This window comes from Cervus elaphus, chromosome 17 (assembly GCF_910594005.1).
Source record: "Cervus elaphus chromosome 17, mCerEla1.1, whole genome shotgun sequence".
Taxonomy (NCBI): Eukaryota; Metazoa; Chordata; class Mammalia; order Artiodactyla; family Cervidae; genus Cervus; species Cervus elaphus.
In genome coordinates this window covers 48,968,320-48,982,815 of record NC_057831.1, presented here as the reverse complement: position 1 = coordinate 48,982,815, position 14,496 = coordinate 48,968,320, and positions in this window count along the sequence as shown.

The window sequence follows — 14,496 nt, the reverse complement described above, 5'->3', positions numbered from 1 at the left end:
AGAAAAGCACATCAAGAAAAATATTTACTTCAGTGGAGTTTCTCTCTTTAAAAAAATCCGTCATATAAAGAAACTGAAAGCTGGGAGATTATTTTTGACACAAATTTTGGAATCTAAAACTCTTTAGATTTCATAAATAGTTTATATATAACACATAATCCTGACAACAGTGAAAAACAATGTAAAGGATAATGCTAACCAATTCATCTAACACAGTTATCAGTATGGAAAATAAAGACTCAAATTGAATTTGTATGCTTGCTTTCTGTAAAAGCCTTGCTGAGTAAAGGATATAATGAAAGTGATGCTGTGATAGGTATGTCCTGACGGGAAGGCATAATTTTGGTCTTGGGCAAAGTTTGGGTGAATTTTAGTTCTGCCAGTTCTAAGTGTAGGACTCAAAGCACATGCATTCTCATCTATAAAAGAGACGTAATAACTACTATTCACAATTGTTTTGATGAATCAAAATAAACAGAATCATACATAAAATATTAGTACAATGAACTATTAGTAGAAGAACATAATAAAATTAAGCATTTTGTTACCCATATTATTTTTAGATGTCAGAATATTTTGCATTATAACACTGCTGTAAATTATATGTGATGAATTTTTCATTCTTTATCAGATTTCACCTGAGGAATAAGATAATTGAATATTTCATATAAAGTCTACAAATAGTTGAAAATTTTATATTCTTTTAAATATTTAAACCTAAATGAGGACCACAGTTTATTATTATTTTCTCCTATCCCTTTCTGATAACTATACTAGTTCTTATTATAACAATAACATGCCTCCAGTATTTTATCTGTAGACAAAGCTAACGTATTAAACATCATAACCACAAGCTTATGCATTATATGTATATATTATTTAGAAATACTGTGGGAGATCCTACTCTGCCCCTGATGCTATGTTGAGTGATTAGGGATTAAAAATAATTAAGACACAATTTGTGACATTTAGTTACTCACATGGCACCAAAGACCTCTGCCCTCACTATTGCTAGAATATTTATGTGTTGTAATAAAGTATAGCAGTGATATATAACAAGAGGGTGACCAAAGTCTGTAAGTAGATAGGTAAGAAAATACATCAACAGTAAAAAGAGTCATGTCCATTCAGTAAAGTCCTACTCTTTGCAACCCCATGGACTGTAGCCAGGCTTCTCTGTCAATGGGATTTTTCAGGCAAGAATACTAGAGTAAAATGCTATTTCCTTCTCCAGAGGATCTTCCTGATGCAGAGATAAGACCCGTGTCTCCTGGGTTTACTGAATTGCAGGTGGATTCTTTACCCACTGAACCATGGGGGAAGCCAACAAGTAAAGATACTAGAATTTTGCTTTTTATGATTGGATGGAGTTAAGTGTAGAAATGGGGAATGTGTCTTAATATCCCAACAAGAAAGGGAAGACACATGTAAAGCAGTACCAGAACCTGCATCTAAGGTATTCCTAAGATAAAATTTAAAGGGTTTGAAATCACAGTACAAAACTCTCTTTTCAAAAAATTACCACTCATGGTTTTAACCACTCTACAGGTTTAAACTTGGCAAACTTTTGCACATATTCAGCAAAATATTTGATCAGTACTGATTTAATTTACTAGTACTGATTCTGTCATTACTGATTCAATATTATTTTATTTCTTTTGTTGCTCTGTTTATCTACTGGTTATATATATATATATATATAAATATATATATATATATAATTTTTCTTAAAATATCCTTTATTTTACTCTGTTCTTTCTTTTTGTAGCTTTTGTTTTGCTACATTTGTTTTTAATAGACATACAGTTTTCTTCACTGTTGAAGAATAACCTGGCAGATCATTCGATTTTTTTTTTTTTCCTGTCATATGGCACATACGGAAATTGGACTAGTAAAAAGATAAGCTCTGGTGAAGCTCCAAAGGATATAATTGCATTAAAAAAATCATTTATGCTCTCTTGAGAAATTCAGTTCAGTGGAAGATATAAACATCTACTGCATCTAAAATTATTTTTCATTTGGAAACTTGAGATGATCCCTTGAGTATCTGTGGATTTTTCATATTTCCAGGTGGGTTATGGTTTTGTATGCTTATAACTTTTTTATAATTTGGTCTCCTTATGGTTAATATAAAACTGGCTTTTTCTTACTAAATCTTTCCCACTATATACAATACTACAAACTCTTTTTTTTTTTTTTTCTTAACAGGTAGATCAAAACAAATACTGTATTTTTGATAGTTTGGCAAAACTATGAAAAGCTTGATGCTGCCATTTTTTCCATTATAGTTGAAAATCATTTTCAGTATCTGTATTCAAGAAAATCAGAAAATTTGGTGAATTTAATCTTTGTTTCCTATGTTCTATGTTTAGTGTTACTGTTAACTATTATTGTAGAGAGAATAGTTCTCTCCACCCATCTCCCAACAAGGTATTTACATGCTGATATGATTAAGTAATATGATATGACTTGAGAAGATTATCCAGGTGGGATCAAAGTAACCACAAGGATCTTTATAAGTGTAGTCAAAGTCAGAGGCAAATGAAATTCCACCTCTGGACAGTAGTTTTTCCCCTATCAATGAGTTACACACTACATTTCCTAACAGACGACTCTAAGGATTTTGCACTTGGCTTAGACAGTCCCCACTATTTTGTAAGCTAATGACTTGCTGTTAATTTATTAATATATATTTCTTATTGGTTCTGTTTCTCTAGTTGAGCTCTATATCCACAGCTCCTATTATGATTGCTGCGGAATTATTTACTAATGGCCAACAGTCTAATGTAGCTCAATGGTAAAGAATCTGTCTGCAATGCAGGACACCCGGGTTTGATCCCTGGGTTGACAAGATCCTCTGGAGAAGGGAATGGCTGCCCACTCCAGTATTCTTGTCTGGAGAATCCAATGGGCAGAGGAGCCTGGCGGGTTGGTCTGTGGGATCACAAAGAGTCAGACATGACTGAGCAACTAACACTACTACCACTAACCCATTATTGAGATCAGCATTTTCTAGAATTGAGTATTTTCACCTAAATAAGCAAACTGGCTAGAAAATGGTAAATGTGGTTTCTTTCAAATAATATAATTGTTTCCTATTTAAATGATAAAAGAAAGTGATAGACCTCTCTTTCAACAACCTAGAATGAGTTTAGATGAGAGATTAGATACTATACTCTCATGGAAAGAATTCTCTCTTTTTGCAGCATAAATTTGAAAATTTTATACTTTGTCAATGGAGCTTTCAAAGATATAAGTTAGAAAATAGCAGGAGTACCATATCTCTATTACTAATCTTCTTCCCTGAAATACACAAGTATATTTCAGTTTTTGCATTCTCAACCTCAGTGCCATTTAGGGTGTTCTTAAGAGTGCTCTAAATATTTACTTAATCCAGGAATTTGGGAACATAAAGTTCTGCCTAATATACTATTAAATCCACATGTCACCTGTTGCCCAGGGCATGCTCACTAAGCTTGAAAAAGAGGTATAATTTATTTTCCTATTTTGCATTTGAAAGTGAAAGTGTTAGTCGCTCTGGGCATGTCCAACTCTTTGTGACCCCATGGACTGTAGCCCACCAGGCTCCTCTGTCCATTTGAGTTCTCCAGGCAAGGATACTGCAATGGGTAACCATTTCCTTCTCCAGGGGATCTTCCCAACCTACGGATCCAACCCAGCTCTCCCACAATGCAGGCAGATTCTTTACTATCAGCTTTTAAAATTTATGTTTCAAAATCTATTCTATTCTTCCCAAATATCAAAAGTTACTTTTAGATATAGCTTTTAGATTTAATTAAATTATAAATTCACTTATATGATAAATGTTTAATTGGTACAACAAATGGAGAATTGGTTTCAGGTGAGTCTTGGTCCAGTTACCTAAATGATGATATATCAGTGATATAAACTGCCTATTTGTCTTTGCTATGCCTTTTACAAAGGGAGTTTTCTTCAGTCTCACATGGTAGCTTGAGGGTAATTCAGTACCTTCCCTCATAGCAGCAATATGACATAGCAGGTTTTGATTTTGAAAGCTCTCATTGTATAACCCAGAGATTCGTATGATCTTCTCTTTGCCACTTGCATGAATTGCTGCAACTGTCCAACAATGAATCGATCACTATTGCCAAAAGAATGGGATGTTCTCATTGGCTTAAATTACTCAGAGTAGGACCATCCCTGGATCTGTGGAGTAGATTCAGTCTCATTCAGAACTCATGGATGATCTTAGGGATGTATGAATTGCACAAGGCAGGGATACACATGGAAAAAGTAACCATCAACACTAGTTCAGAAAACTGTTTGCTGAGATATGCCTGATATTCATTTTATCAGAATAGGTAAAGTATGTAGATGAAGAAACCAATAATAATAACATATAACTAATATTTACTGAACATTGTTTAAAATCCTTTGATATGTCTATTCACCGAATCTTGAAAAATAACAGGAAATTAATAATGTTATTCTCCTTTTATTGATATGGAAACTGAGGCATTGAAAGGGTATTTGACCAAGGCCATTCAACTAGAAAATGAATTTAGAGGTTTCCAGATCCTTTCTAAATTAAATTATGTTTACCTATGGTTCAAATATAATCAAATATAAACACAATTTATTTACAAGTTATTCTTTTCTTACTACAGTCATATACTCAATATTAAATATCTCCTGTGAATAGTGATGAGCTCAACCTTGACAGAAGATACTTTATAACTGTTTGCTTAATAAAAAAAAAAATAAATTAACTAATTAAGTGATACTTTAAAAATCATGATAGATGATAAACTCAATTTTTCTCACTAGTTGTAGTTTTTGATATTAATTCTTTAATACTATATTTAATTTCACATATTCTTCAAGTAAATATTTGAAAATATCCACAGTAATAAATAAAAAAGTTTTATCAAAATATACTTCTTCAAATATCCAGAAAATATATCACTCCTACAAATTCAATGTAAATAAGTTACACAATTACCAAACACCAAGCCATTACCCTAAAGGCAAATTGTCTTTAATAGCTTTCAAGTGCCTTTGAGGCAAAAAATATTATAGAAAACATATTTTGCCAAGTAACTAGCAATCACCTCACAGTCAAATAAATTAAATAAAATGACAAAATGAATCTAATGTTTTGATTCCATACTTTAATGAAATGTAAATAAGAAAGTATAATCTGGCTTTATGCATATATGAATGTCAATATTTCAGTGTTATTTTTCACATTATATTCTTTATCAAGTGATGTTACCATCTTGACATTAGAAAGCATGTGAAATGCCAAAAATATATTTTCTTCTATTTTAAAACAAATCAACACTATTTAAGTAAAATCTTAGCTGTTTGTTTCAGAGAAGGAAATAGCAACCCACTCCAGTATTCTTGCCTGAACAAATCTCACGGACAGAGAAGTCTGGTGGGCTGCAGTCCAAAGGGTTGCAGAGTCAGACATGAATGAGCAACTAAAAACGTGTAGCTGTTTGTTTAATTCATGTGCGTGCCTGTGTGTGTGCGCCACATTCAAACCTTGGTGATTTCACATGCACACACCTATGCTTGACAGATTGGCATTTCCTTTTATTAAACCCTAGAATGGCATAAACAAATGTTCTTTTCCCTGTTAAATCTTTAATAACCTGACTCTATCCTAAGTAATACTCCAATATGACTTCAGCTATTCTTTTCAATCCCTGCTGTTTTGGTTTTCACTATTTTGTCTTTTTCTTTTTTTAAATTTCTGTTTATGATCCTGATCAATACTATAATAGTAGCCACCTTTCGGAGGGAGCCAAGATGGCAGAGGAGTAGGACAGGGAGACCAGTTTTTCTCCTACAAATTCATCAAAAGAATAACTGAACGCAGAGCAAACTTCACAAAACAACTTCTGATCGCTAGCTGAGGGCATCAGGCGCCCAGAAAAGCAGCCCATTGTCTTCGAAAGGAGGTAGGACAAAATATAAAAGATAAAAAGTGAGACAAAAGAGCTAAGGACGGAGATCTGTCCCTGGAAGGGAGTCTTTAGAGGACGTTTCCAGACACCGGGAAACCCTCGCACTGGCGGGCCTGGGGGAAGTGTTTGAATCTACAACCTGACTGGGAGAAAAACAATAAATAAAACCCACAGATTACGTGCCTAAAAGCAACTCTCAGCAGAAAAGTACCCCAGACACCCGCATCCGCCACCAGCAAGTGGGGGCGGCACGGAGAGGAGCGGTCGGCATTGCTTGGGGTAGGGTCCAGGCCTGAGTGCCCGGAGGAGAATCGGAGGGAGCTTCTGTGAGTTGCCAACTTTAACTGTGGGAGACCAAATGAGAGAGAGAAAATTAACCGGCTGGAACACACTGCCGGCAGTTTGCAGAACAAAGGGACAGAGAAAGTCCAGAGAATAGCTCGCAGGCTGCGGACCGGCCCAGACCCGCCGGAGGCGGGAGCAGTTTGCGGCGAGACACAGGGCGCGGCACCCGACCTACGCGGACGGGGACTGGCTGGGGACGCGGAGGGCAGAAGGCGCACACACCCGACTGGCGCCGGCAGAAACTGAAACTGGGACCGTGGAAGGGAGTGGGCGCGCCGCACACGGGGAGAGTGCGCCTGTCAAGCCCCTGGCTGCCTGGACCGCTCTGACGGGGAAGGCACAAAGAGCAGGCGCAGCCTTTTGTTCCGCGCTTTTGTGGAACACCCGAGGGCTGGAACCGCGCGCAGCCAGGAGCCTGAGCAGCGCAGACGGAGAAAGCAGCGCGAGCCTCTCTCCGCAGCGCCAGCCTCTCTCCGCAGCGCCAGCCCCTCTCCGCAGCGCCAGCCCCTCCCCGCAGCGCGACGGAACTAGCAACCTGAATAAGAGTCCACCTCCGCCCGCCTGTGTCAGGGCGGAAATGAGGCTCTGAAGAGACCGGCAAACAGAAGCCAAATAAACAAAGGGAACCGCTTCAGGAGGGACCGGTGCAACAGATTAAAATCCCTCTAGAAAACACCGACTACACCGGAAGGGGCCTGTAGATATAGAGAAGTGTAAGCTGGAACGAGGAGCTATCTGAAACTGAGCCGAACCCACACTGACTGCAACAGCTCCAGAGAAATTCCTAGATATATTTTCACTTTTTTTTTTTTAAGTAAGAAAAAAGAAAAAAAAAATATTTTTTATTTTTTCTCTTTTATTTTCCTTTAAAATTCTCTACTACTCCCCCATTACTCCTTAACTTCCATTTTCATAGATTTTTACGATTTTTTAAATTAGGGAAAATTTTTTTTTCTTTTTCTTTTTTTTCCTTTTTCTCTTCTATTTTCTATTTTTCTTTTTCTCTTATTTCTTTTAACGTCCTCTAGTACTCCTCTACTACTCCTTAATTTTCATTTTCAATACACTATAACCTTACCAAAAAAAAAAAAAAAAAAGAAGAAGAGAAGCCCTATTTTTAAACTGAACTTCATATATGTTTCTAAAATTTTTTGTGTGTGTTTTGGTCTTTGTTTTTAATATCGTATTTTTAAGAGTCTAACCTCTACTCTAGATTTTTAATTTTTGTTTTTCAGTATATGATATAAATTGTGAACATTTAAGAATACAATATTCAGTTCCCATTTTTATTCAGGAGTGTGTTGATTATTCTCTCCCAATCTTGACTCTCTGTTTTCTATCTCAGAACACCTCTATTTCCTCATTTCCCCTTCTCTTCCCAATCCAATTCTGTGAATCTTTGTGGGTGTCTGGGCTACGGAGAACACTCTGGGAACAGACAACTGCGTAGATCTGTCTCTCTCCTCTTGAGTCCCCCTTTTTCTCCTCCTGCTCATCTCTATCTCCCGCCTCCCTCTCCTCTTCTTCATGTAACTCTGTGAAACTCTCTGAGTGTCCCTAACGGGGGAGAATCTTTTTGCCATTAACCTAGAAGTTTTATTATCAGTGCTGTATAGTTGGAGAAGTCCTGAGACTACAGGAAGAATAAAACTGAAATCCAGAGGCAGGAGACTTAAGTCCAAAACCTGAGAACACCAGAAAACTCCTGACTACATGGAACTTTAAGTAATAAGTGACCGTCCAAAAGCCTCCATACCTACACTAAAACCAACCACCACCCAAGAGCCAATAAGTTTTAGAGCAAGACATACCACGCAAATTCTCCAGCAACGCAGGAACATAGCCCTAAACGTCAACATACAGGCTGCCCAAGGTCACACCTAACACATAGACCCATCTCAAAACTCATTACTGGGCACTCCATTGCTCTCCAAAGAGAAGAAATCATGTTCCATGCACCAGAACACCGACACAAACTTCCCTAACCAGGAAACCTTGACAAGCCAATCGTCCAACCCCACCCACTGGGTAAAACCTCCACAATAAAAAGGAACCACAGACCTCCAGAATAAAGAAAGCCCACTCCAGACACAGCAAACTAAACAAGATGAAAAGGCACAGAAATACCCAACAGGTAAAGGAGCATGAAAAATGCCCACCAAGTCAAACAAAAGAGGAGGAGATAGGGAATCTACCTGGAAAAGAATTTAGAATAATGATAATAAAAATGATCCAAAATCTTGAAAACAAAATGGAGTTACAGATAAATAGCCTGGAGACAAAGATTGAAAAGATGCAAGAAATGTTTAATAAAGACCTAGAAGAAATAAAAAAGAGTCAATTAAAAATGAATAATGCAATGAATGAGATCAAAAACACTCTAGAGGGAACCAAGAGTAGAATAACAGAGACAGAAGATAGGATAAGTGATGTAGAAGATAAAATGGTGGAAATAAATGAAGCAGAGAGGAAAAAAGAAAAAGGGATCAAAAGAAATGAGGACAACCTCAGGGACCTCTGGGACAATGTGAAACGCCCCAACATTCGAATCATAGGAGTCCCAGAAGAAGAAGACAAAAAGAAAGGCCATGAGAAAATACTCGAGGAGATAATAGATGAAAACTTCCCTAAAATGGGGAAGGAAATAGCCACCCAAGTCCAAGAAACCCAGACAGTCCCAAACAGGATAAACCCAAGGCGAAACACCCCAAGACACATATTAATCAAATTAACAAAGATCAAACACAAAGAACAAATACTAAAAGCAGCAAGGGAGAAACAACAAATAACACACAAAGGGATTCCCATAAGGATAACAGCTGATCTATCAATAGAAACCCTCCAGGCCAGAAGGGAATGGCAGGACATACTGAAAGTAATGAAAGAGAATAACCTACAACCTAGATTACTGTACCCAGCAAGGATCTCATTCAGATATGAAGGAGAATTCAAAAGCTTTACAGACAAGCAAAAGCTGAGAGAATTTAGCACCACCAAACCAGCTCTTCAACAAATGCTAAAGGATCTTCTCTAGACAGGAAATACAGAAAGGTTGTATAAACGTGAACCCAAAACAACAAAGTAAATGGCAATGGGACCACACCTATCAATAATTACCCTAAATGTAAATGGGTTGAATGCCCCAGCCAAAAGACAAAGATTGGCTGAATGGATACAAAAACAAGACCCCCATATATGCTGCCTACAAGAGACCCACCTCAAAGCAAGAGACACATATGGACTAAAAGTGAAGGGCTGGAAAAAAATATTTCACGCAAACGGAGACCAAAAGAAAGCAGGAGTCGCAATACTCATATCAGATAAAATAGACTTTCAAATAAAGGATGTGAAAAGAGACAAAGAAGGACACTACATAATGATCAAAGGATTAATCCAAGAAGAAGATATAACAATTATAAATATATATGCACCCAGCAGAGGAGCACCGCAATATGTACGGCAAACGCTAATGAGTATGAAACAGGAAATTAATAGTAACACAATAATAGTGGGAGACTTTAATACCCCACTCACAACTATGGATAGACCAACTAAACAGAAAATTAACAAGGAAACACAAACCTTAAATGACACAATGGACTAGCTAGACCTAATTGATATCTATAGGACATTTCACCCCAAAACAATCAAATTCACCTTTTTCTCAAGTGCACACGGAACCTTCTCCAGAATAGATCACATCCTGGGCCATAAATCTGGTCTTGGAAAATTCAAAAAAAATTGTAATCATTCCAGTCATCTTTTGACCACAGTGCAGTAAGATTAGATCTCAATTACAGGAAAAAAAATTGTTAAAAATTCAAACATATGGAGGCTAAATAACACACTTCTGAGTAACCAACAAATCATAGAAGAAATCAAAAAAGAAATCAAAATATGCATAGAAATTAATGAAAATGAAAACACAACAACCCAAAACCTATGGGACACTGTAAAAGCAGTGCTAAGGGGAAGGTTCATAACATTACAGGCTTACATCAAGAAACAAGAAAAAAGCCAAATAAATAACCTAACTCTACACCTAAAGCAATTAGAGAAGGAAGAAATGAAGAACTCCAGAGTTAGCAGAAGGAAAGACATCTTAAAAATTAGGGCAGAAATAAATGCAAAAGAAACTAAAGAGACCATAGCAAAAATCAACAAAACTAAAAGCTTGTTTTTTGAAAAAATAGACAAAATTGACAAATCATTAGCAAGACTCATTAAGAAACAAAGAGAGAAAAACCAAATTAACAAAATTAGAAATGAAAATGGAGAGATCACAACAGACAACACTGAAATACAAAGGATCATAAGAGACTACTACCAGCAGCTCTATGCCAATAAAATGGACAACTTGGATGAAATGGACAAATTCTTAGAAAAGTATAACCTTCCAAAACTGAACCAGGAAGAAATAGAAGATCTTAACAGAGCCATCACAAGCAAGGAAATCGAAACTGTAATCAGAAATCTTCCAGCAAACAAAAGCCCAGGACCAGATGGCTTCACAGCTGAATTGTAACAAAAATTTAGAGAAGAGCTAACACCTACCTTACTCAAACTCTTCCAGAAAATTGCAGAGGAAGGTAAACTTCCAAACTCATTCTATGAGGTCACCATCACCCTAATTCCAAAACCAGACAAAGATGCCACAAAAAAAGAAAACTACAGGCCAATATCACTGATGAACATAAATGCAAAAATCCTTAACAAAATTCTAGCAAACAGAATCCAACAACATATTAAAAAAATCATACACCACGACCAAGTGGGCTTTATCCCAGGAATGCAAGGATTCTTTAATATCCACAAATCAATCAATGTAATACACCACATTAACAAAGTGAAAGATAAAAACCATATGATTATCTCAATAGATGCAGAGAAAGCCTTTGACAAAATTTAACACCTATTTATGATTAAAACTCTCCAGAAAGCAGGAATAGAAGGAACATACCTCAACATAATAAAAGCTATATATGACAAACCCACAGCAAGCATCACCCTCAATGGTGAAAAATTGAAAGCATTTCCCCTGAAATCAGGAACAAGACAAGGGTGCCCACTCTCACCACTACTATTCAACATAGTGTTGGAAGTTTTGGCCACAGCAATCAAAGCAGAAAAAGAAGTAAAAGGAATCCAGATAGGAAAAGAAGAAGTGAAACTCTCTCTGTTTGCAGATGACATGATCCTCTACATAGAAAACCCTAAAGACTCTTCCAAAAAATTACTAGAGCTAATCAATGAATATAGTAAAGTTGCAGGATATAAAATTAATACACAGAAATCCCTTGCATTCCTATATACTAACAATGAAAAAACAGAAAGAGAAATTAAGGAAACAATACCATTCACCATTGCAACAAAAAGAATAAGATACTTAGGAGTATATCTACCTAAAGAAACAAAAGACCTATACATAGAAAACTATAAAACACTGATGAAAGAAATCAAAGAGGACACAAACAGATGGAGAAACATACCATGCTCATGGATTGGAAGAATCAATATTGTCAAAATGGCTATTCTACCCAAAGCAATCTATAGATTCAATGCAATCCCTATCAAGCTACCAACGGTATTTTTCACAGAACTAGAACAAATAATTTCACAATTTGCATGGAAATACAAAAAACCTCGAATAGCCAAAATAATCTTGAGAAAGAAGAATGGAACTGGAGGAATCAACCTGCCTGACTTCAGACTCTACTACAAAGCCACAGTCATCAAGACAGTATGGTACTGGCACAAAGACAGAAATATAGATCAATGGAACAGAATAGAAAGCCCAGAGATAAATCCACGAACCTATGGACACCTTATCTTCGACAAAGGAGGCAAGGACATACAATGGAAAAAAGACAACCTCTTTAACAAGTGGTGCTGGAAAAGCTGGTCAACCACTTGTAAAAGAATGAAACTAGAACACTTTCTAACACCATACACAAAAATAAACTCAAAATGCATTAAAGATCTAAATGTCAGACCAGAAATTATAAAACTCCTAGAGGAGAACATAGGCAAAACACTCTCCGACATAAATCACAGCAAGATCCTCTATGACCCACCTCCCAGAATATTGGAAATAAAAGCAAAACTAAGCAAATGGGACCTAATGAAACTTAAAAGCTTTTGCACTACAAAAGAAACTATAAGTAAGCTGAAAAGACAGCCGTCAGATTGGGAGAAAATAATAGCAAATGAAGAAACAGACAAAGGATTAATCTCAAAAATATACAAGCAACTCCTGCAGCTCAATTCCAGAAAAATAAATGACCCAATCAAAAAATGGGCCAAAGAACTAAACAGATATTTCTCCAAAGAAGACATACAGATGGCTAACAAACACATGAAAAGATGCTCAACATCACTCATTATCAGAGAAATGCAAATCAAAACCACAATGAGGTACCATTACACGCCAGTCAGGATGGCTGCTATCCAAAAGTCTACAAGCAATAAATGCTGGAGAGGGTGTGGAGAAAAGGGAACCCTCTTACACTGTTGGTGGGAATGCAAACTAGTACAGCCGCTATGGAGAACAGTGTGGAGATTTCTTAAAAAACTGGAAATAGAACTGCCATATGACCCAGCAATCCCACTTCTGGGCATACACACCGAGGAAACCAGATCTGAAAGAGACACGTGCACCCCAATGTTCATCGCAGCACTGTTTGTAATAGCCAGGACATGGAAGCAACCTAGATGCCCATCAGCAGACAAATGGATAAGGAAGCTGTGGCACATATACACCATGGAATATTACTCAGCCGTTAAAAAGAATTCATTTGAATCAGTCCTAATGAGATGGATGAAACTGGAGCCCATTATACAGAGTGAAGTAAGCCAGAAAGATAAAGAACATTACAGCATACTAACACATATATATGGAATTTAGAAAGATGGTGACGACAACCCTATATGCAAAACAGAAAAAGAGACACAGAAATACAGAACAGACTTTTGAACTCTGTGGGAGAAGGTGAGGGTGGGATGTTTTGAAAGAACAGCATGTATATTATCTATGGTGAAACAGATCACCAGCCCAGGTGGGATGCATGAGACAAGTGCTCGGGCCTGGTGTACTGGGAAGACCCAGAGGAATCGGGTGGAGAGGGAGGTGGGAGGGGGGATCGGGATGGGGAATACGTGTAAATCTATGGCTGATTCATATCAATGTATGACAAAACCCACTGAAAAAATAAATAAATAAATAAAGGAAAAAAAAAAAAATAGTAGCCACCAACCCCAGACTTCTCTGATGATGGATAACAAACTAAAATCTCTTTACAATTTCATTACATATTTTAACTAATGAATGAATATGTGGCCTAGTATTTTAATGTCAGCTCTCCAAATCCACAGTTACTCTCAAACTGTACATAAACAAGGTATAGTTTAGTCAGAGTTGAGTACAACGCCAGGTGGCACCCCAAAATGAGAGTATGACTTCTGTTGCTGTATTAAATAGCACTGGTGCTCCATCCAGATGATTTTCTTTTTAAGTGAGTATACCCTTCTTTACCTGGAGAAGGAAATGGCAACCCACTCCAGTAATCTTGCCTGGAGGATCCCATGGACAGAGCAGCCTGGCAGGCTACAGTCCATGGCATTGCAAGAGTTGGACACGACTTAGTGACTAACCCCCCAAACATTTGGACTTCTCTGGTGGCTCAGATACTGTGTGGCTACTAATGCTCCTACTGGCATGTACTAACGATTAGCTTCCACAGACAAGAGCTACCTAATCTGCTTGCTGGTGTGTTGATGGCAGGAGTAAGTCTCTGACCCACCACACCCCATCCATATCCCTAATGCTTTAAGAGTGTCGAGGCACCTTCCGGGGTTGCCTGTCTTTTCTGTGTTACAGCTGTGGGCTTGTGGGAAGCAGAGGGAGTCACCTGTCTCATGTTCCCCATCCCTGATGGAGTTCTGGCACATTGGTCTGGTGGATGGTGGGAGGAGGCCTGGCGGCAGAGCAGGCACCCAAATATGCTAAGCTTTAGGCCAGAGACATCTGTGGTGATCTGTTATCACTCAGAACTGAGAAAAGAACTGTGTTAGAGGTCATATAACATGAAATAGCTAATATAAAACACCACGGTCTTCCCTGATGACTCAACAAGTAAAGAAACCATCTGCAATACAGGAAATGCAGGAGACAGGATCAGGAAAATCCCTGGATCTG